A 22,303-nucleotide genomic window follows, 5' to 3' on the forward strand; every position below is an offset into this window, starting at 1 on the left:
TTTACACTTATCCTGAAACACACAGTTTTCTATCTATGAAGCTATATCAATTGGTACTCAACCGACTTCTATCATCCTATTTAATCCTGAGTTACTGCATGCAAATGCACTTAGAGATTGGTAACTAAATGCTCTCTTCAAATCATTATGTGTATTAAACATCTTATGACTAACAAACTACTGCAGGCTAAAACAAAACACTGCATATGCTCAAGAAATCATCCAAGCAAAATTCTATGAAAAGCAGCACCAAATCATCAAGCCACTAGCCCCCTCACAGATTCAAGAAATCATTGCTATTTCCACTCCTAGCCAACAGGCATCTTCCAAAATTTCTTTTCTATAAACATTACAACAACACCTCTATTCATTTTTTTACTAACCGTATAAATTTTTCTTAGAATAAAACTTGTGGATCAAAGGACAAATAAGATAATAGAGACAAACTATCAATACTATTCTCTTTATTGCCCAAACCTAGCCTAATCAAGAATGATTGGAGCAGTACCAAACACTCGCTTCGACTATCATTACTTTTGCCTCACTCACCCAAAGCCACTACCTAGGCAAGCATAGAAAGAGTATTACCTTTTGCACATCGATATACAACTTCAATCACCTTTAGACTTGGATTGCTTACACCAACAATTGCAGCAGCAAAATGACAACAACCTTTTCCTATCTCATTGTTTTATTCTTTCTTACTCTTGTAGGTTACGATACCAGGTCCAACTATTTGATGCCACTAGAATTCTCTCAGCTTCAATAGAGTATAAATATGCTGAAGACCTCTTACAAATTGCCCTTAAGACCATTGTCTTAATGCATCTCCTAGTATGCACCAAATCCTCCCTACCTAAGAAAGTTCCTTTATATCAAAGTTTTGCAATGAACAGGCAATTAAACAAAATCCCTTATTACAAAATGAAGGACCTAATATTGAAGCAGTGAATAGAAAACTCTGAGCTCAGGAATTCTACATACACCTTCGCAACATAAGTAAGCCATTTGACGCTGCACAACAACCACAATATACTATTTTCGAATATCTGTCAGTCTCCACCGAGGCACTTACTCACCAGAGTTCATCTCAAACCTCAACTTCTTCTCAGCTCTCTTCAACGCATATCAGTCCAATCACAGGCAGTGGAACTAGGTCAAAACCTCCACTGTTCTCCCCATGCATACAGAAATAGCAAGAAGCTCAGGAAAGGCCAGACAAAGAAGATGCTCCAGCAAAAGATGAACCACAGGCCAAGCGAACCAAATTCTAAAAAAACCTACTAGCACACCTCTCCCATAAACATGTCCTTGCAATCCTTTTATAACTATAGATTGTAAATAATGAACGCTTTTGTGCAGAATGCGTTCCCAATTGCAGATAGCAGGTCAAAACAGATGCAAAACAAAAACAATCACTACCAAAATACTCACATGAGAGTAGATTTACTATAGTTTTGTATACAGTAATACTAAGTATTTAGATGCTTCCTACATAGTATCCTCCTAGTTATCTCCTATCCTATCACATAAAAACCACTTAGATTTCTCCCATAACAAAAACACATTACTATCATATTTTTTTCACTTATCTTACCTATAGCTTGCCTTTTTCTCGAAATCAAGAAATGTATGATATTTGGGTAATCCTAACCTATCACCATATACTACCAAATCAAGGTCTCTAATCTGGTCGATAGGATAGGATGATATCAAAAGTTTAAATATTTGATGACTCTGGTTCGGATGGCAAGAAATAAATGGAATTAATATTTAATGAATGATAAAAGTTAGGATTTAGACACTGGGTGATGGAGTTATTTGTAGACTATCATATGAAGTGATTTATAACTACATATCTTAGTTAGCTATATCAATCATCCCTCGCATACGCATCGATATAAACGACCACTCCATACTATTAAAAGAACAAAGAACCTAAAAGAAATAAAAATAAAATACAACTCAATAGCACCTTACATATTTACAACTTTCATCCTTCTATTAAAACAAGCAAGCCCATTACAAACAATAAAAACAAAAAGCTCACTCCAATAAAACAACGAAACAAAGACCACGTTACAATCTATTTCTCTAAATTATATCCAACTCTTCCTACACACATAAACTATATAAATCAAAGCTATCCATAAGAATAACTAAACAACCACAACTTCGTAGCCACCACCACAACGGCCAAGACTTTTTCCACCAACTAACCACCTCCACCTCTTGGCATTCCTTCACACCATCCCCATAATACATGAGTTCGTGGAAGATCAACATTATACACGATAATAGTCTGCTGCTACATGGCAAGTGATACTCCTAGGAAAAAAATTATTATATTTCTTAACAAATCATATTCTTATTTTTGAACATATATAATCATCAAACATATACCACTAAAGAAATGACTTACCATGAAAATGAGTAATTCGAGGCCTACAAACTAAAATAATGGGGTGCTGATGCGCAATTTGGATAAGATGCATACCATTTGGCTCAATAAAATCCTCCCACACTGCAAATCATCAGCATCATCCTAAAGCCAAGAAAAAATTATTTAATATATGAGAAATAAAATCCGCCAAAGAATAAAATAATCAATAAAAGAAATGCTATCACAAAACCTACTCTTCATTCAATATAAGAAATTCTTAAACACGTACATATCTTGTTTCAAGAATAAAAGGTTGCAACGGTAAAACCTCAATCACGGCAGCATGAAGCACTGCAAGGAATACATATATACACACACACATACATACATACATACATACACATACAAAATTGTCATAATCAAACAAAACATTGCTGCACCATCGCCCAAACGAATCAAACTAAATAACAAAATACCCAAGTTAGAATATGGACATTGTCATTGTCCGCTCAAATCTGCAAATGAAGTAAAATGATAGAGATGATGAACCGGCGGTACAAGAGGACCATTAACTAATTGAATAAAACTACGTTGTGTAATTACTAATTCAAAAAGAACCATTCCGATTCCTCCATCTACAAACGTCCCTGTTTTATATATAATAGGTAAAATATTTCATCCAAAGCATTCACATCATTTGATGAACAATAGCTTGAACTCAATTTTCCTACAAAATAATATCAAAAGAAAAATATAACAGACCTAGAAACGTAAAACACAAACACAAAATTATCCAAGGAAAAATATACAACTATCACTTACCAAATCATCAGCAAAAACAAACCGTTGATATCTTCGCCCCATATAATGACTATTTGAATCAACCTCTTCTCAACTACCACAACCCAAATAATGTACCCATGAGTTCTATCTCTAGCTGATTAATTGACATATAATTCAACTCCATATCTTCAAACAAAACATTATTCCACAAAATAATTAAACAAATATTCCTCAAAATGATCAAACAAATACAACCTAACAACTACATAGCAAGAAACCCCTAATACGAACACTAGTAAAGCACCATCCAATTCATACAAATGTCATAAATAGCCATAGAAATTCCCACCTACCATGCACTCTTCACCAGCCCAACCAAGGTTTTTATAAAATAAAAACTCCACCTCCATGCAGACTAATGAATCTAGCCTCATACCTATCACACAAATAGAAGCCAAATTGCCAAGTTTCAACTTAAATAAAAAATTTGGTAGTCATGCATATACAAAGCAAAAGATTCCTACTAGCATACATCTATGCAAATTCTCATCATTTTCTAGATAAATTCTACTACCCCACAAAGTATCTAATATCACTTGCTATTCGTACAACAGCATCAAAAATTTAAAAGCCCTGCATGCACAAATAAAACATTTAATACCCGCATAACTCTTAACAAAAACAATGTTTCTGCCCGAGCCACCTGATGCAAAGCATCAACTTAGTTGATACTTTAACTATATTTTGTAGTCATAATGTAATTCTTGGATGAATGCACCTAAGTAGCACGTAGCTAGTATGTAATAATTACTTTAAATATCTTTAGAAATTCTTTTAAGGGTGTTACTAGAAAATTACAAGTCTAAAACCTCATACTGATTTTATAACTATAATAGAATGACCAAACTACTCCTAGATATTATAGAACTTATTGTAATTAATTTGCAAAATAAGATAACTTTCAAAAGTAAAGAACATGCAAATAATTCAATATAGAGAAAAGAATAAGAAGTACCTTCTCCATCAGCCAAGGAATCAATAAGGTGCATTCTCTTTTGGATAATAAAACTTGCACGTTCATGACTGCATATTCAAATTATATATGTTTGTAACAAAAATTGTCGTAAAAGTGCACATGAGAAGGTCGCCGAACTTACAAGCTGGTCAAGAAATCCTCTATCTAATATCATCTTTAATTCGCAAGAACTACTCTAAATTAGGCTAGTTCTCAAGTTGTATTCAAAATCTAACTACTGTTAGCAATTTCTTGGTTTATACTATTTAATACTTGAAACGTATTGATTTGTTTCAGGATATCCATAAAATAGTATAATTTCATATTGTTAGGTGCTGATTTTATTATTTTTTATAACGACCCCACCTCCTCTTAGGGTGTACCTCAAGGTTTGGCGGACCGTCTGTCCAGCTCTTACCAGGTCTCACACATAAATCCCAATACAATACAAGAACATCGAGAACAAAAGCAATAGTAACTTTGAAACTTAGATATATACATTCGTAATCATCGAATTCCCATACGGATCCAAAATATAACAAGAGATTCAAGCTCAAGTTTACCCGCTAAAATTAGAAGAACACTAGAACAAAAGACAAGGGACCTAGACCAAAATGCTAGCCTTCTCTAACTCACACGCCCACGCTTTCGCCCCCTGTAAGGAAAACAAACTAATGGAGTGAGCTATCGCCCAATGAGGTTCCAAGACAACATGCAAACAAAGTAGCAAGTTGGTAGTTACATATATCTTAATCTCAAACTGAAAAAAGTAAATGTTCACAAGATAAGTCAGTAACATTTCAAGTAAACAAGTCAGATAAGGAATTAACACTTTCACGCATAAGGATACAGTTTGCTCTTGCGAGCTAGTTCGGCAACAACTTGACCAGGATCCGCGACACTTCGTCAACCATGGGAATATAGTAACAAGTCTAGTAGAATACCGCTTATCTCCAATCTCCGTCCACCGATCAATCCCTACTGGGCCCGAACTCTAAATATAACAGTAGAGGTAATACTCGAGTATACTAAAATCCAGTGGATTGAATCCAATGGAATAAATAATAAATAGTACCCATGGTTTGTCAATCTCCTCGACCATGCCCTTGTTGGCTCGATTCGACTAACTAGCCGATGAAGTTTGGGATCCCAAAGAGTTACTTTCAAATCATGCACATGAACATCAATTCATTTGCAAACAGTGCATAGTACTATAGTCCAGTTAGGGCAAGTGCGATAAGATACACACGCGACCAACCAAAACAAATCAAGAGCATAGCAATAACATTCATTCAATCACGATCTCGTGTCAAGTATTGCTTATTCACATCAAAAAAGCATTTCAATTAGGTAGCAATTTCTACCATGCAATTGGTATACTTACCAACTAATTAAGGTCTGTCAATGTCAAGCTCAGACTCTGCTTCTTAGCCACTTTCAAAATTTGCAATTAGACATCATATAACAAGAAGCCATTAAACTTCCAACATAGTGGTTCAAAATCACACCGTTTACTTGCGAAAATTAATGAAAAAACCATGTAGATGTATCTCAATACCATAGGCACAACATGGAGCAAAATTATGTTAAATGTAGGCATGAATTTTTTAAGAAAAGTGACAAAAATCTCGAGTTTAAAGCTGGACACTTCCAACTATAAAACATTTTGGAATAAACATCATTTGTCTCCTCTTAAATCGTTTTGTTTTGGCTCAAAACCAACAGACATGTGAAAATCAAGGTATTCCCAATTAACTCTAGTAAAGGAGGTCAAAATCATCCTAAACTTACACCTCAACTCTCACTCTCTCACTTGACCAACCAAGAAAGAATTTGCAGCAATATAACCCCAAATTCCTCAAGTTAACCTTTCAATTTTCAACCCTATTTTTATGGCAAAATCACTATCAATCAAGATAACATATCATAGGGTGTATGAAATATCTTTTTCGCAACCAAATCCACCAAAATTTCACATGTATAAAGTTCTAAACTAAGCTGTGAGGACCCGCAAAATTCTCCTTGTTTTATTTTATTTTATTCTATTTTATTTTTTCGCGTGTATTTTCCTTGCTTTCAATCAATTAATCATTTAATTTTCAAAGATTTTATAAGTGAGTATCGTTTTTAAATCATTTGTTTTAGTATAAGTACGTGCATGTTAAATTTGAGGTGCATTATGGATGTGAGATCCTGGATTCCAAATTGTCTCAAATAAATTAAATATGGATATTTATAGTATCTATTGTGTGAAAAATGTATTTTACCATGTGTTTTAATTTTCAAAGAGTATTTTACATACCAAAAGTGAAAAATTTAATTGAATCATTAAAATCCTACTTTCAAAACTAAACCATTAAGTTTAAATTAAATTCAACCAATTAATATTTTCGTGATTGTATGTGCATCCATGCATGTTTAGTACGGGGGTTTGAGTGATTAGTACCTTGGGTTGGTGGGCTTAAGTTAGTTTTAATTAAACTAAGTAAACTAATGGGTTAATTACATTGGATCAAGTAGAGTTTTAGTGTTGGGCCTTTAAGTTTTAATTTCATTAGAAGCCTAAGCCATAAACCCATTAATTACCCAAGCCCATGACCCATCTCTTGTTTTGCTTTACTATTAATAGACTTAGCTATTAAGTTAGGAGGACATAAGACAAAACAAACAAAGCCAACACCAAGAACAAGCTACCGTGAGCTTGGAGAAGAAGAAAGGCAGCATCGGGTGAGCTAGGAGAAGAGAGAAAAAAAAAAGAAAAAAAAAAGAAAGGGAACTTTGTTGGAGAGTTAGAGCTCAAGGATACATCTCCTCAAAGAATCGGCCAGCTAGGGGGTATGATTAAGGATTTGAGGTAAACCAATTTCCTAACTCTTGATTCTTGTGGTAAAACATATGATTGATGATTGGAAGTTGAATCTAACTAGCTAGGAACTGATTTGAACGGCTGGAAATTCGTTTGATTGGGTAGAATTGAAATGAACTTCAAGTGTTCCTTTTCTGTCAAGATTTCTGTCCGAAATTAGTCTGAAATTTCGAACATGTTGGGAGCTGATTTGGCCTTAGATCAAAGAAGGAAAGTTGTAGATAATGGTATTTTATAGGTGCCTACAAAATTTCAGCTCAATCGGAGCAACGTAGGATGTGAAAAGTCCAAAATACCCTTACTATTTTAAGTATTTCCCAAGCAGTCCGTGTGATCAGTTAAGTCCAGTTTATCACGTTTTTCGACTAGGATCCATTATGTTTTAGCTTTTTTCCAAAACATGAAAGTTGTAGTATTCTGAATTAGCTTTCAAATGCCTCTAAGAACACCTGATTCGGACTTGTGTACTCTGAGATATGTCCATTACAGTGTTCTGCGTTTAAACAGCCGACGAATTGGTTTCTGGTTTAGTAATTTGAGAATTTGACTAAGTTACATTAGGAACTGGACTAAGTGACCTTCATGAATGTTGTAGCTCTGTGTCTTAGCTTCGAAACGGCATAGGTTTTGTCTCAATCCGATAAGCGTAGCTTCGGATATGTTATTTCCGCATTCGTACGTCAAATATGTCTTGTGCTAAGTTGAATTTCTGCACTTGTGATTGTTGTAATTCTTATTCTTATGATATTGTGAGCCTATGGAACGGCTCTTGACTTGAATTTCTTATGTGTGATGTTGGGTTGTGGTTGAGGAAAAATAATGAAGCCAAAATGGCTGGAAAATTAGGTAAACACAAAGGGCGTGCTGCCCAAATTTTCGCTCGAGGGCTAGGTTTCTATTTGAACTTGTATACTTTTGTTTGGCCAATACCATGACCGGTTTTCCATTTTAAAACATGATTTTTCATCCTGGGGTTCAAACAACCCTCTTCTTACTTGAAAGCCATCTTTACACGTTTTACTCCTAATTAGTCGGGTTTCTTTGTTTCCATTGTAAATGTTTTGCTCGATAAACTGTAATATGTTCTCTTGTTCAACCTTAGGTTTCATTGGTGACTAAGGGTAATATCCGGAAGGATATTTTGCACGTTATTTTGCATATCTAGGTGAGTGTTCCTTATTTGACTTTATGGCTTGTTGTTATCATTTGCTAATGTGTTAATTGCTTTTAATGATTTCCAAAACGAGCTTTCTAGGCGAGTGTGTACTTTATCGCACTCGACCTAAATAACTATGCAATTTTCAAGGATTTAATGGTTGAAATGTTACTTGCGCATGAATGTAAGCCTTTTGGGCTGAACTGGCCATTGCCCTTGTTACCGGTCGTCTCGAGCCAGAAGCGGACTCGGTCGGACGATTAGGGACTTGGGTGAACGTTTGGTATACTCGAGTATTACCCTATAGGTTGGTGGAGACTGGCCAACGACCAGGACGTGGGTGAATGAATGAATGAACGAACGAACGAACGAACGAGGGTTTATTGATAAACGAAAAATGCATTTTCAAATGATTGGAGGAATAAGGGGAAATGTCAGGAGAACGAATGAACGAATGAACGAATTGCTCCTTGTGAGCCGTATCCTTTTAATGAATGTTACTATTGCTTTCCATTGTAAATGTTTCTTGAATTATTGATACTCCATGTTTAATGTATTGAATTGATTGTTTGATTGTTTGATTATCTGTTTGGAACCTCACTGAGCTTTTAGCTCACCCCTTTAGTTTTGTTTTCCTTAACAGGGGACGGCGAGCAGGATGAGAGCATAGACTAGCCTAGTCTAGGTCTTTTGTTTCTTTTGTAATGGTTCTCGCCCTAGTGCTTGGCACGGGCTAGTTGTATGGTGAAGTGAGAACCTTTGTACATTTGATGGTTGTACTTCCTTTTGAGATAGCAATGTATATAAGTTCCACTTTAAGTTTGGATTGCTGCCCTATTTATTCTTGTGATTTGTTCTGGATTTGATTAAAGAACGACTGAGTCCCGGCGAGAGCTGGGCAGGCGGCCCGCCGAACCCTCTGGTACGCCTTAGGGGGAGGTGGGGTCGTTACATAAGCTACATATCTCTTACACCAAAGCTGGAAATTTCAATAAAACTTGATAAAAACATAGCTTCTATCACTACATGTATCAGATAAATTTCAGGATAAGAGAAGAAAGAGAAGTTTTCTAACAATTTACCTCAAAACCCTAGGTTAGAAAGTAAATCAAGGTCTTTCCTCCTCCAAGAACTTCACCAAAAGCTCCCTTCCGCATTTGCTTCAAAGATCTACGAAGTAGATTAGGATTTTTTTTTTGTTTTTTCACGAATCAAGTAAGAGATTAAGGCTAGAACTTGAGGTTTTTTTCTCTCCCTTTTCTCTCTCTATTTTCGGCCACAAGAAGGAAAAATGAAGGAGTTTTGGTTGTGAAATGGAAGATAAATACAAGACTTATCTTGGTCAAAGAAGGCTTGGATCATCGACATTTGGCAAAGCTTGGTTCAAGCCTATCTCTTTGTCTCTCTTGATTTGTCTCTAATCTCCAAGATTTTTAATGCTTCTCCAGTTAAGTCCTAACACTTCTTGTTACATAATCTCCTTTGCACAAAACTCTTTCTTGTCCATCAAATTTATTGTACACACCTCACTAGTTAGTTACACTAGTATAATGCACTACGAAACTTAACATATACCAAATTATATAATGAAAAGGATAAAATCATGACTCAACCATTAAACTAAGTAAGAAATTAAGGCAAGTAAATTGAAATAAAGAAAATATAAATTAGCTTAATAAAAATACAAGAAAATATAAAATAACTTTTGAATCCTCATATTTTTAGCACATACAGAGCACATCAAGATATAGCACACAATATGCACAAATTAGATCTTATCCAAAAAATAATAATCAAATGGCTAAATTATCATGTAAAGTGACACTGTTTATACTTGTTGCAATCAATCTCAAGTCTCAATTGAAGCTATGAAATAATTGATGAAACCATGAAATGGGCATTGGAACTTACATTTTCTTTTCCATTGGGCATGTCTTGAATAAGGCAACCGAAAGGAAACATCCATGTTCGTGAAGAAGAAGCATCTTTAGCACCTTAAAGCAATCATGTGTAACTTTCCACGCATCTACAGTAACATATCCATTAAAATTAATCAATTTTGTAATCCAATAGCTACTAAGTAATCAAAATTCCATTAAATAGAATTGCAGAAGAATTGTACCACATATAAAGAACCATCCCCTTTCCAATTATCAAGCACTTCAATTGTCTTTGGTGACAATTGTGGAAAAATCCATTCATTGTTTTGGAAACATGAATAAGATATTAAAACACAAATAGGATAAATATTATTAAATCTAATGCAATTAAATCATGGATAGTATCTCATATGTGATGGATTGAGGGGAAAAAGAAAAAAAAATAAAAGGAGCAAGAGATATTAGAGTGATCTGGATCCTGAAATATATCAATCAAGTGCCTGCCAGTAGTTGGCACAAGTCCTGAATCTCTTGATGGTTTTTTATCCAAGAACTACAGCTATTGATATGGGACATTTTGAGATATAGCTTGTATTTCACAATGAATAAGATATCTCTCATTAGTTGGAGACTTGACCCATAAGGGCTCATTTTCTTGAAAAAGCTCTAATAATTCTTCCATGGCATTAATAACAGTTTCAACCATGATAGATTTTTCCATCGCTTGTATTCCAGGGAACTTGTGAGATAACAATGGGTTCATTGAAGACCCCGGAATATTTTCAGCTAAATATGATAGGGGCTTAAAATGTGGTAAAAAATAAGATTCAGGTATTCTGGATCTTCTAGAGAAAATGGATACTACACTGGATGCCCTCTCAAATTGCAAGTGTAGCAAAACAAATTAATCAGTAGTAGTTAGGAATTGTAAAAAGAAAATTAGATTTGTATGAGTTATAGAGATTAAAACATGAAAATAGATGAGTGTAACTCTTTTTTCAACTTGTAGTCTTTCTAGATTTCTTTGCTTTGCTTCTTCTCCAAATGATAATCCCTAACATTTTGGGCATGCAAGAATCCTTAATGCTTCTCTCATAGTAAGATTCTCACAAAGGAATATATCATTATCAACTCTAAAGGCATTTTTGTCAGCTCATTCATTATGACTCTAAAAATGTAAATCCCAAAAAAAGGAAAAAAGTTCATATTATCGTAGATGATTTTCGATGTCCCTAAATTTTTATTTGAAATCATATTTAGTTCCTATAGTGTGACTACATGTGCAACTCATGTGACAACCGTCAAAGGCATCGCTTTCAAAAATAACATTGTCCCGGAGAAATAAAATGTAAACCAGTTCCCACAATTTTTATTTCCCAACACATTCCAGCACTCTTTACTCTCTATGTCGAAAATTGTCAAGTCCAACTCACAAAAGTCAATATATATATATCATTAGTTTTCTAAATTTCTTTTGAATGTGAAATGGGAAAGGAACTTGAATAAAGAATCCAAATATTTGAGCATGAAATATTCATTAAAATGTCAAAAAGCTTTTTGGAAGCTATCGGATGTTTAACCAAAACATGGATATAGATTATCCATTAATTCACTTATGAAAGGAAAGTATAGAACTTGAAGCAACATATTTAAGCACAAGGACATTCCAATTTCCAATGAATCTCATGTATTCATCTCATTTTCTAGAAAGAAGCCATGGTATTTTCCCCCTAAGTTAGTTGCCTGTGAAATTGACAAATTAAAAGAGCAGTTGATGGACCTATCCTCCATACACTTTCAAAATTGGGTGAGAGCAAAGATTCAATAGCACAAAACAAAAAAAAAAGAGAAAATAATTCTTTTTTTCCATATGAAACTAGACTTTGGCTCTTCATAGGCTTGATCTTAGAGAATAAGATACTACTTATGAGTTGCATTATGCATTGACCCAGTGACGACCCCACCTCTCACTAAGGCGAACCAAAAAGGTTCGGCAGAACGTCTGCCTAACTCTCGTTAGGACTCATGCACTCATTCAACCTTAATAAAGGATCACAAATTAGCCATCGACTTAATTAAGAAGTATTTCAAATATAGAAACTCGAAACTCCCAAGTATACCATTTATGATTACAATCACAAAACCCAAGTATACAAAGTTTACGCTTTAATGGGCTCCAATAACATACAAAAGTATACTAGCTTCCACCAAAAGTCGCTAGTTTAAAACTTTCAACTTCCACCTCCAAAGCTCGTTAAGGAAAAACAAACTTAAAGGGATGAGCTAACGCTCAGTGAGGCCAAGAAAACAAGCAAGCACTAGGACCAATTAATCGAATGGCATGTTTGAAAGCATCTTTAACATGAACTTTCATTTAAATGTACAAGTAGGAAATAAACACACAAGGAAGGATACAGAAGCTCTCAGGAGCTATTTCCACGTTTTGACCACTTCAAGCCATTTGGGGTTGACTCTCCGTCAACTCAAGTAGTAACATGACCGTAGTGCTCCACTTACTTCCTCCATCCAACATAACACCCTCTCGAATCCGGAACCAAATATGCATGAGGTGGCAATACTAATCGAGTATGCCAAACAACATCTCAAAAGATCAAACTATAAAATTTTCCATGGTTCACCAAACTTCTCGACCAAGCCTTTGCTGGGTCAAGTTACGAGGTTAGCCAATGGGTTGGGGTGTCCCTAGAAGTATAAGTGGTCGATGAGACATCGCTCCAATCAACTTAGAATTGTGTATGACTGAGTCGGTATTAGAGGCACCTCCCACCAAATAGGGTGTGGTACATGCTTCCGCTCAAAGAACAGATTATAACACTGAATCGGTATGAGATGCACCTCCCACCCGAATAGGGTGTGGTACATGTTTCCGTTCAGTGCTCACGAGTTAAACATGTTCATGCACAAATTCAAGTCATATATATTCATTTAACAAGTATCATGTAATCAGGAGAGAGAGAGGACGAGGGCGGTAAAGTACACCCTCGCCTCGGCAAGTTCATTATCATATAACACTTGTACAAACAGCAATTTAATCATAGTAACATTGAACATGCACTTGACACTCACCAAAAGCCAAGGCAAAACAAGAGCAAAGCGAGAAGTCAGATGAGCTCTTCAGTGTCCTTGTGACCACCTGAGATATGCACAATCACGATTACCTAGGTACTTGACCAAGGTTATAAAAAAAATATTTTCTTGCTACCCATTCTCAAGGTCACAAGTTGAGTCAAGTTAAAGGAGCTTTTCTCGCTAAATAATTAAAATAATACTCAAAGAGAACTTAAAGGTTGTTTTTCGATTCAAATCATGATAAGAAATCTCAATTCCCAAAAGAAAGTACTATATTTACTTTCGGTACGAAAATCGAGAAAAAGGGGTAGACGGTTTCCATCTCTCAAAACTTTTAATCTCATGTACAAAAGTTAGAATATAAAGAACGTTCACATTTTCCAAACTAATAGAGTCAAAACTCATCCAAAACTCTACTCATTTTCATAGTAAATGTCAAAGATAAAGGTTCCAAGTTTCGAGTATAAAACTAGTGAAATTTTTCAAAAATTACTGTACTTAAAAAGTTCCCTTTTCAAAGTTGAAACTCATGGAAATCGAGGGTATAAGACTACGGATTGAGGTCCATTTCTCAAGTATGAAATGATGTGCAATTAACCAAGAAAGTTGAACAACCAAGAAAACGCATCAAGAGAGGTTTAATCTTTTGGAAACCGAGATTCAAAATGAAGGTTTAAACTTCAAAGAGACCCTGTATCCGATCATGAAACTAAACTTAAAACGGACCAACAATCTCAAAGAAAGGTTGAAAGTGCTTAAAAGAGTCCTTTGTTTAAAACCAGAAAATTTTCAGCTTGGTGTGACACTATTTGGAAAAATCATATCTTGAGTTTCGGAAGTCTAAAAATTAGAAACATCATACCGTTATAAACTAGACTTGGTGCACTAAAACTCTCTAGAAGACACTTTTCTCTAACTCCAATTCAAAATCATTCAAATTTTAGCTCAAAATTACTGTTCCAGACAGGGCAGAGCAAAACAGACTTGCGATTTCAGTAAATTTTGAAATTTTGAAAAAATTCGTAGAAATGGAATCACCCCTTGAAATTTATACCACACATAGGATTCCAAATCTAGTTTCAAATTCAACAAACAGAATTCAATTCGGATCCTTCAACACCAACATACAACAGTTTTAAGAAAACTGATTTTTGGAACCTGTTTACGAAATTTTCAGTTTTGAAGTACTTGATAGAGTTTCAAAATCTGGTCATAACTTGAGCTACACAACTCAAAATTTAGCGTGGTTTGTGGAGTTGAAAACTAGATTCAAAATTCTAAAATTCACTAGAAGAAACTGTCTTAAAATTCGCTTTGCAAGATAGGTGAAATTGAGCTACAGCTTGTTTCTCGGGTGAATGGAGTGAGGAAAATCAGCCATCTTTACCAGTTCACTACGACTCATAGGAAATGAATCAGGAACTATATTTTATACCGTTGGAAAGCCCTCGGAGTTTAGTTTCAGATGCCAGAAACGGCACTTGAGTTCAACTCCCAGACAAAAAGTTATGACTCAAAATGTGAACACTGGTCAGGGCTCCTAGTCAGAAAATTTCCTAGACTTGCAACATCCTTTCCCCTACTTTAACTCATCCAATCGAAAAGCTTTTTGGGTGATATTTAATACACATAAATACCATCATATAACAAACATTATAGCACCAACATAACATCAAAATTTGAAATTAACATGAGAGATTCAACCAGCCAAAAATTCGAACAGCAAGCATCCTCCATTCTTCAAATTTTCTTTTCAACTTCCTAACTAAAACTAAGCTATAACTTCTCAAAACAAGCAAGTAAACACACAATAATCCTCAAGACCCCTACCTATGAAGCCACCTCAAGTCCTCTATCTAGTGTCAAGCTTCTTATGAACCCATCAACAACCCAAAGACTAAATAGATTAACTAACTAATTACTCTAAGTTGAGAGGGAAAGGATGAGAACTTAGAGGGTTATCTTGCTTCCAAGAATGAAGACCAACCACTAGTGTAAAAGCTCTCTAATCACCAAAGTTCCTTCCTCGTTCAAGCCACCCTTCAAACTTGTATGGTGAACCAAGAAAAGAACCAAGTTTGGAGTGTTTTCTTGGAGCAAAATGGAAGACAAGGAGCTGAAATTTTTGGTAAGAAATAGGGGAGGGAAGTCGAATCAACACTTTTGATGTTATTTGACGTACAATAATTTCTATATGCTTATTATGAATCTGTACCCCCTGGGATCGATAAACCTTTTGGAGAGGAGGGGAGAAAGAAAGAGTTTTAGGTGGTAGTTGTGTGATTTGATGGAGTGAAAAGGAAAAATGACATAAACGTGTCTTGATACCCCAAAAGTCAACAATTGAATAGTGAGCAATTAGTGCTTCTAATTGAGTTTAATTTAACTTACTCACTTCTAATCTCTCAATTAACTTTTCTTAGTCTACTATCGATCATCCTTAATTCTCCAAGATTATTGCACTCTCGAATCGAAATTTATCTCGAAAAACGTGTAATCGCTATTTCTCACTAATTGAACCGCAAAAAAATTAAATTTGCTAACGAAATGTTTTAAAATATAAAATGAGACATTGTTCCAAGCTAATGAATTTAAAATGAATGAAATAAATTAATCGGAGTAAACAAATAAATAAATGATTGAATAAGCTAGTAAAATAAAATAAAAGTAAGTAAAATAAAAAAAATTCGGGTCCTCACATCCTTCCCCCCTTAAAAGAATTTCGTTCTCGAAATTTATACATCGATCTACGAATAACTGTGGATACTTTTTTTTTTTTGGATCTTCTCTTTTATTTCTCAAGTTGTTTTCTCGATTCCATGATTTCTCCATAAAACCTTCACTAAAAAAATTTGCTTGTGCCTTAACTCCTTCGTTTTTCGATCTAAGACCTTTACTGGCCTTTCCTCATATGACAAATTCTTATCAATGTCTACTTCTTTCAATAATAACTCACACTTATTGAATTTAGCAAAAGATTGGTGCTCTTTTCGGATTTTCAAAACTATCCTCAAGTGCCGGTCATAATCTTATCACAAGTCTAAAGGTGTGGGACAAAATTTAAATATACATATAAGGCATAAAATCAATTAAAAACAAAGTAAATTTTCTTATATTATAAAAGATCATAATAGTTACATCAAATTAGAATAGGTTTATCAAACCATTTCAAAAGAAAAGGGGAACAACAAGATCATAGCAAAACTTGCTAAGTCGCAAATGTACAAAACAACAAAAGAACTTTATCCCTTATACAAAAGATTACAACCTCTAAAAGTGTCAGTTTAGACTAGGGTATAACCATAACCTCTATCTCCTAAGTGGAGTCAGATCCATCCCCTCTCGTAGAACTCCCACTACTTGGATCGCTCTCACAGCTATTAACATTAATCACTCCCTCTAGCACTCGACTGCTTTGCAACGGATCTAGCAGGTTGCTGAGTATTTCCTCCTTTCTTAAAAGCACTAGGATAAGTTGAAACCTGATGTTTGGCACTACCGCAGATCAGACATTTTCCTTGCTTTCTCTAACATTTGGCCTCAGTGTGGTTAAACCTACCACAGTATTCACAAGTTACGTGAGAACTCACGGTCTAACCAATTTGAGAATTTCTTTTTTGCTGATCTCACCCACTCTGATTTTCTTTTGACGGGGCTTCCTTTGATGGAGTTTCTTTGAATTTTTCGGGCATTCTCACTCCTTCAGCCCCTCTTCCCACTTTAAGGAGTTGGGTTGACTTCTCGAACTGTCCAGAGGTATCGCTTGGGTTATCCCTCTTTCTAGTATGAAAAACTTTAGATTGAGATTTATCATTTTCTACCCTCTATGCCTTATCCAAGGCATCCGTAAAAGTGGTGATCTGGGCGGTTGCTAGAGATTCTTGAATTTCTACATTTAACCCTAAAATCTCTTTATCATTTTGTGCTTCGTGATCACTAACTCAGGGGCAAATTTGAAAAGTTTGATACACCGTTCCTCATATTCGGGCATATTTAGTAACCCTTGTTTCAATTTAATAAAGTCGTCCTTCCTTTTTTTTTTTTTGTATCATTGGCGGGAGAAATTTGACATTAAACTCCCTCTCAAAGTTGGCCCAAGTCCAGGGGGTTTGTTCTCTTTCCCACTTGGCCCTTGCAACATTCCATCACGAGCGCGCTGCTCTCTCAAACTGAAAAACAGCAAATTTCACTTGCCTTTCATCGACATAATCTAAAGCAGTAAAAATCTCTACCATCCTCTCAAACCAATTTTCCGCTATCTCGAGATCAGACCCTCCATGAAATTTAGGTGGAGCAAACTTCGAAAAGCGTTCTAAAGCTCTATCCTCACTCCTTTATTGGTTCTTAGGTTGGTTGATTGGTTCAGGATCTTGGCGCTCAACTAAACGCTCCAGGACATCTGTTATGCGGTTAAGGGCCGTAACCACTTTGTCATTCCCTTCATTCCTAGGGTTTCAATTCGGGCCAGTTGCAAATCCCTCACCTCTCTCGGGAGTACGGGGTTGCTGAAGCTCACGCCCATGCCTCATTCCACGTTCTTGCCGATCCATATAGTAAAATTCTAAACGCATAAATAAAGAGGAAAAAATAAGCATAGAAATTTTAAAACATAAACAAGTTGCAAGAATATGTTAAAATCAAAACATAGATTTTTATATAGGTTAGAAGTCATGTCACATGTCAAGAGTGCATACAACGAATCAATAATATCAAATACAAGACATAGGCGTCCAAGTGCCTCAAAATACAGGAATATATGCAATAAAATACAAAGGGCCTCACGACGAGATTCACCCCTTCTAAGTTCTAAACAAAAGTCAAAAGGTCGGAAGATCACTAATATCAGTGAACCGAGTTAGTCGATCCTACAACCTCAGAAGGGTCCTCCTCAGGATCCTCTTCCATCGGATCCATCTCCACCTCAACAACAGGAGCAACATCTCCAGGTCCACCTTCCCTCATGACCTCCTCTATGTGCTCGATCATGGTCACACACTCAGTCATAATGACATTCACTCGATCTCTCGCCTCCTCGACCATTCGGATAAGGTGCCCCTCGGCCTCCTGAAATCGAGCATGGGAGGCGTCAGCCCTCTGATGTTCCTCAAGTACCCTAGCATCTAACTCCTAGATCCAGGTAGTCTGGACCTCCATAGTGGCCTCCATCTCTTCTCTCTCAGCTAATGCTATCCTGAGGTCACGAATCAATTGCCTCTGCTCCTTGACTATCCCTAACGCTAAGGGGTTAGGTTAGGAGAATCTCCCTCGGCATGGGCACGTCCTACCCCGCTGAATAGGTAAGTACCGCAGGAGGGGCCCGCCTCTAACCCTCTGATACGGAATCACGGGGAGATATCCCTCAACCCTATAATCATCGCTGCTGCTGTCCATATTCTACAAATAACCAACAAAACCAAATGTCAAGCCCTTATAGTCATTAATACCAACTAAAAATTTAATTTAAAGTTTATTATAGATTTCTATGACCAAAAGTTCACGACTAAGAACTCTCTACCACTGTTTCATATATTTCGAACCTAGCGCTCTGATACCTACTATGACGACCCCACCTCTCCCTATGGCGAGTCAAAAGGGTTCAGCGGAACACCTGACCAACTCTCGTCAGGACTCACACACTCATTCAAACTTAATAAAGGATCACAAATTAACCATCAACTTAATTAAGAAGTACTTCAAATATATAAACTCGAAACTTCCAAGCATACCATTTATGATTACAACCATAAAATTCAAGTGTACAAAGTTTACACTTTAATGGGCTCCAATAACATACAAAAGTATACTAGCTTCCAACAAAAGTCACTTGTCTAGAACTTCCAACTTCCACCTCCAAAGCCTGTTAAGGAAGAACAAAGTTAAAGGGAAGAGCTAACGCTCAGTGAGACCAAGAAAACAAGCAAGCAAGCAAGTACGTAGGACCAATTAATCGAATAGCATGTTTGAAAGTATCTTTAACATGAACTTTCATTTAAATGCACAAGTAAGAAATAAACACACAAGGAATGATACAGGAGCTCTCAGGAGCTATTTCCACGTCTTGATCGCTTCAAGCCATCTGGGGTTTACTCTCCATCAACTCAAATAGTAACATGACCGTAGTACTCCACTTATTTCCTCCATCCAACATAACACCCTCTCGGATCAGGAACCAAACACGCATGAGGTGGCAATACTAATCGAGTATGCTAAGCAAGATTTCAAAAGATAAAGCTATAAAATTTTCCATGATTCACCAAGCTTCTCGACCAAGACCTTGCTGGCTCGAATTACAAGGTTAGCCAATGGGTTGGAATGTCCCCATAAGTATAAGTGGTCGATAAGACATCGCCCCAATCGATTTAGAATTGTGTATGGCTCTGAGTCGGTATCAGAGGCACTTCTCATCCGAATAGAGTGTGGTACATGCTTTCGCTCAGTGCTCACGAGTTAAACATATTCATGTACAAATGCAAGTCATATATATTAATTTAACAAGTATCATGTAATCAGGAGAGCGAGACGACGAGGGTAGCAAAGTACACTCTCGCCTTGACAAGTTCATGTATCATATAGCACTTGTACAAACAGCAATTTAATCATAGTAACATTGAACATGCACTTGACACTCACCAAAAATCAAGACAAAACAAGAGCAAAGCGAGAAGTCAGATAAGCTCTTCGGCGTCCTTGTGACCACCTGAGACATGCACAATCATGATTAGCTAGGTACTCAACCAAGGTTATAAAGAAAAAATATTTTTTTGTTACCCACTCTCAAGGTCACAAGTTGAGTCAAGTTAAAGGAGTTTTTCTCGCTAAATCATTGAAATAATACTCAAAGAGAACTTAAAGGCTGTTTTTCGATTCAAGTCGTGATAAGAAATCTCAATTTCCAAAAGAAAGTACTATATTTACTTTCGATACGAAAATCGAGAAAATGGGGTAGATGGTTTCCATCTCTCAACACTTTTAATCTCATGTCCAAAAGTTAGAATATAAAGAACGTTCACATTTTCCAAACTAATGGAGTCAAAACTCATCCAAAACTCCACTCATTTTCATAGTAAATGTCAAAGCTAAAGGTTCCAAGTTTCGAGTATAAAACTAGTGAAATTTTTCAAAAATTACTGTACTTAAAAAGTTCCCTTTTCAAAGTTCAAACTCATGGAAATCGAGGGTATAAGACTACGGATTGAGGTCCATTTCTCAAGTATGAAATGAGGTGCAATTAATCAAGAAAGTTGAACAACCAAGAAAACGCATCAAGAGAGGTTTAATCTTTTGGAAATCGAGATTCAAAATGAAGGTTTAAACTTCTAAGAGACCCTGTATCCAACCATGAAACTAAACTTAAAACGGACCAACAATCTCAAAGAAAGGTTGAAAGTGCTTAAAAGAGTCCTTTGTTTAAAACCAGAAAATTTTCAGCTTGGTGTGACACTATTTGGAAAAATAATATCTCGAGTTCTGGAAGTCCAAAAATTAGAAACTTTATACCATTATAAACTTGACTTGGTGCACTAAAACTCTTTAGAAGACACTTTTCTCTAACTCCAATTCAAAATTATTCAAATTTTAGCTCAAAATTACTGTTCCAGACAGGGCAGAACAAAACAGACTTGTGATTTCAGTAAATTTTGGAAATTTGAAAAAATTCGTAGAAATGGAATCATCCTTGAAATTTATACCACACATAGGATTCCAAATCCAGTTTCAAATTCAACAAACAGAATTCAATTCGGATCCTTCAACACCAACATACAACAGTTTTAAGAAAACTGATTTTTGGAACCTGTTTACGAAATTTTCAGTTCTGAAGTACTTGATAGAGTTTCAAAATCTGGTCATAACTAGAGCTACACAACTCAAAATTTAGCGTGGTTTGTGGAGTTGAAAACTAGATTCAAAATTCTAAAATTCACTAGAAGAAACTATCTAAAAATTCGTTTTGCAAGATAGGTGAAATTGAGCTACAGTTTGTTTCTCGGATGAAAGTGATGAGGAAAATTAGCCATGTTTGCCGGTTCACTACGGCTCATAGAAAACAAATCAGGTTCTATATTTTATACCGTTGGAAAGCCCTCGGAGTCTAGTTCACAAATGGCACTTGAGTTCAACTCCCAGAAAAAAAGTTATGACTCAAAATGTGAACACTGGTCGGGGCTCCTAGTCAGAAAATTTCCTAGATTTGCAACCTCCTTTCCCCTACTTTAACTCATCCAATCGAAAAGTTTTTTGGGTGATATTTAGCACACATAAATACCATCATATAACAAACATTATAGCACCAACATAACATCAAAATTCGAAATTAACATGAGAGATTCAACAAGCCAAAAATTCGGACAGCAAGCATTCTCCATTCTTCAAATTTTATTTTGAACTTCCTAATTAAAACAAAGCTATAACTTCTCAAAACAAGCAAGTAAACACACAATAATTCTCAAGACCTCTACCTATGAAGCCACCTCAAGTCCTCTACCTAGTGTCAAGTTTCTTGTGAACCCATCAACAACCCAAAGACTAACTAGATTAACTAACTAATTACTCTAAGTTGAGAGGGAAAGGATAAGAATTTAGAGGGTTACCTTGCTTCCAAGAGTGAAGACCAATCACTAGTGTAAAAGGTTTCTAATCACCAAAGTTCCTTCCTCGTTCAAGCCACCCTTCAAGCTTGTATGGTGAACCAAGAAAAGAACCAAGTTTGGAGTGTTTTCTTGAAGCAAAATGGAAGACAAAGTGTTGAAATTTTTGGTAAGGAATAGGGGAGGGGGAGTCGGCCAAGAGGAGGGGAGAAAGAAAGGGTTTTGGATGGTAATTGGTGATTTGATGGAGTGAAAAGGAAGAATGACATAAACGTGTCTTGATACCCCAAAAGTCAACAATTGAATAGTGAGCAATTAGTGCTCCTAATTGCTTTTAATTTAACTTACTCACTTCTAATCTCTCAATTAATTTTTATTAGTCTACTATCGATCATCCTTAATTCTCCAAGATTATTGCACTATCGGATCGAATTTTACCTCAAAAAACGTGTAATCGCTATTTCTCACTAATTGAACCGCAGAAAAATTAAATTTGCTTACGAAACGTTTTAAAATATAAAATAAGACATTGTTCCAAGCTAATG

General features: G+C 35.9%; 1 long non-coding RNA gene across 1 annotated transcript; it reads left to right on the forward strand.

Moving 5' to 3' along the window:
• Positions 1–6,709: 6,709 nt before the first annotated feature.
• LOC140038080 (uncharacterized) lies at positions 6,710–8,994 on the forward strand. The gene is made up of 3 exons (XR_011841891.1): positions 6,710–7,035; positions 8,150–8,212; positions 8,847–8,994. It is a non-coding gene; the product is annotated as an uncharacterized lncRNA (long non-coding RNA).
• The last annotated feature ends 13,309 nt before the right edge of the window (positions 8,995–22,303 follow it).

Source organism: Coffea arabica, chromosome 3c, assembly GCF_036785885.1.
Source record: "Coffea arabica cultivar ET-39 chromosome 3c, Coffea Arabica ET-39 HiFi, whole genome shotgun sequence".
Lineage (NCBI taxonomy): Eukaryota > Viridiplantae > Streptophyta > Magnoliopsida > Gentianales > Rubiaceae > Coffea > Coffea arabica.